The sequence below is a fragment of the Lycium barbarum genome, chromosome 2 (genome assembly GCF_019175385.1).
Source record: "Lycium barbarum isolate Lr01 chromosome 2, ASM1917538v2, whole genome shotgun sequence".
In the NCBI taxonomy this organism is placed as follows: Eukaryota; Viridiplantae; Streptophyta; class Magnoliopsida; order Solanales; family Solanaceae; genus Lycium; species Lycium barbarum.
Genome location: NC_083338.1, coordinates 124,838,930 through 124,842,459, shown reverse-complemented (window position 1 = coordinate 124,842,459; position 3,530 = coordinate 124,838,930).

Here is a 3,530-nt window from a genome sequence, read left to right as displayed (position 1 = left end):
TGATTTTAGTCGTTTCTTTGGAAAAAAACAAATTGAAGTAAAAGACTACAATTATTATGACTGATTTATAATCAATATATATCTATAAAGCTGCGAATGAGAACGGTGATGTGGCATGCCTCATCGGCCAGTATCACTATTTATCTTTTTTCTCAGAATTTTGAATTATTTCTTCATTTTCTCTTCTAAAAACCTCCAAAACAATTAATGTCTCTTTCCTCATTCTTGACATTTATTTCATTTCTTGGAATCCATCTCTTCCTTCTCCTTCTTTCGATTTCTTTGCACAGAAGAAAAAAAAATCGGAAGTCATAATTAAATTTTGACCTTTCTTATCATTTATTTTCTCCTATTAAATATGTAATTAATTTTACCTTCCAAAAGAAAAGGTGTAACGGCTAAAATAATGGTGGAATTACTGTACACATTACACATAATTTTAAAATTCCAGTTAATGAAACGTTTGCTCTTCATATCTGTAGCAATTCTTTAGTAAACAGCAGTTCTCTTTCTCTTCACATTTGTGTATTTACTATCTATTGATAAATTTTTTGCATTCGATTTTTATAATTGTAAGATAATATATATTTCACAATCGCGCGAAGCGCGGACATATTCACTAGTTATTTATGATTTCCGAAACCAGACGAAGAAGTCTAAGCCATTTTAGTTCTAAAACAGTTAGCAGCTTGAGTTAAAATCCTGAACACTAGTTTAGCATTTAATGAAAAAATATACTCCATCCGGATAAAAAAAAAAAGTTCACTTAGCCTTTTTTTCGTGGATAAAAAAAAGAGTCCACTTAGTAAATCAAGAAAGAATTAACCTTGTTTTTTCATATTTGCCCCTATTAAGTGTTATATGATCAAATCCCAATGCCTATTTAATTAGAGGTAGTTTAGTCAAATTACCTATTTTTGTCTAGGAGTTAATATTTTCTTAAGGGGTGTGTAAATGGCTAAGTGAATTTTTTTTTTAATCCGGATGGAGTAGTACACATGATCAACTTCTTTCTTGAATTGAATAAGTACTTTATTATTTGCTACAAATTCTTAGTTAGATGACTCACCTGTCCATTTGTGAGCTCATCCAATTCTCTAATTCCAGCATTACTATTACTACAAATACAATGAATCCAATGATTAAATTCTCTGATGACGTAATCTGGAATTTGTTAAATGACCAGAAAAGTTGAATTTTGAAAAACAATGGCTACGATATTATTATAAAAATAAAATGTGGACGCATGCGCTATTGATTTTATAAATTACCAAATTGTCAAAATAAATAGTGGAAGAAAATCCGTGCTAGTTCTGAAAATCGTGGTTGTCAAATAGTTGAAGTTTTTGTACGCGTCAACGCTATGATGAGTGCTATATTTTGTTTCTGTATCAAACTCTCTGTCGGTCAAGTGCTGAAGGAACTTTCAGAATGTAGTTGGAGGGTAGTATAGTCATTTCATGATTTTGTGAATGTTTGGTTCTTTTTGTTTTATTATAATTATATTATATTATATTTATGCTACAACACCATTCTGTTAAAATTTCAGCTTTGAGCAAACATACGATAACCAAGCGCGTGAATGTCACGCTTTGTAGTAATTGCAGTATTTCTCAATTTAAATACTTACCATATTACATTTTTCTTAAGAAAAAAAAAATAGTACTAGATTACATGAGAAATTTCTCTCATAATTTTTTCTGCTTTTTAATAAGTAGAAAATTCAAATTAAACCTTGTCCCCCCCCCCCCCCCCCCCAAAGACTTCTTTCTTTGAGAAAGATTAAAAAGAACTTAATTTTTGGACTATATTGATTTTGTTTTTAGTTGGGTTTGTGAAGTTTTTTTTTTTTTTTGAAATTATTATTTGATCTTGCTGTGAAAGAACTTATTTAGATCTGGTATTTTGTGTGTCTTTTCAACAAATTGCTTTCCTGTTCATAAGTCCTTAATTGGCACAGGGATGTCTATTGTTGGCATATTCAAAATCTTTTTATCTTTTTTTAATAAATTTGCATCCAGTATTTGATATTCATAGGTTTAATTAGTTTGAATTGCCGCCGCTTAAGGCCTATTTAAGGGGGAAGTGCTCTCTAATAGATTTTTTTTTCTCACATCGAATGCTCAAACTCGAGATCTTTAATTAAGGACAGGTGAATTTTATCCATCCCACCAAAACTCCAAAATCTTTTTATTCGTTAAAAGGTCTTATGATTAAATTAAATAATTTTCTATTTTCTTTTAGGTCTCATAGATTTTATTTTAACTTTTAAGCTTGTAAAAGAAAGTGATTTTTTTATTAGGCAAGTCCCAAGATGAGCTAATCCCATTTTAAGTGGACTTTTATCTGTACTATACGAATTTCTTTTATGCACTTAGGGGTCGTTTGGTAGCTGGATAAAATTATGCAGGTATTAGTAATGTAAAGTATTAGTTATGCATGTATTAGTAATGCATGTATTAGTTATGTAAGATTTAGTTATGCAGGTATTAGTTATGCATGGTTTAGTTATGCACAAATTATTTATTTGAATGTTAGTTTATTATATTAAAAGTTAAAAAAATATTATATACTTTTTAAAATTAAAATATTTGTTTACAATTAAAATTAAAATATTATATATTTTAATTTTTACAAAATATTAAACATTATGTAAAAATATTTGTTTAGAAAAGGAAAGTATTTACGTGGGAAGTGATGAGGGTAATATTGTCATTTCAACTTTTTATTCATGTATTAATAATTTCGTCTTCTATCACTCGTAAAACAATACATAAATTCCCTCATAACTTATACATGTATTAGTTATGCGGGTTTTTAAATTGCAAACCAAACGTCGTACTAATTTTATACATGAATAACTTACTTCCTAACTAGCTACCGAACGTCGTATAAGTATGCAGAAATTAATACATGAATACGGTGTCTCTTTATTAGATACCAAACGTGATATTAGTTATGCAGAGAATAATACCTGAATGAGGGGTCTCTTAACCAGCTACCAAACGACCCCTTAGGACTTCATATTTTATGCATAGCAATTTGCACCACTATCGTCGGAAAAATTATAATAACAAAAAAAAAAAAACTTTATGAAAAAAAAAAGAATTTGGATTGATGAATTTCTAATTTATTCTTATCATTATGGCACCATTAGGAGAAAAAAAGATACAAAAGCAACATCGTCGCATAAGAATAGTTAATCGAAAGACTTTAAGCAAAAATAAAATAAAAATAATAATAATAAAAAAAATCGAAAGACTATTATGAGACTGAATCCCTACAATTAACTCCTTTATATACTCAACCATCTTTATTTCCTGTCTTTAATTTAAGTCACGTTTCATTAAAACAAAAGTTATTGAAAGTTAGAAACTGAATAGATGATAAAGAATTTTCTAGAACAAATATTGTCAGAAATGGAAGGCGCACTTTTAGATTATATTTCTGGGACAGTTTTATTAATTAGTAAGTTACATGTCTGGAAAGAAGGATTCTATCTCTATGACCTAAATAATTAAAATGAAATG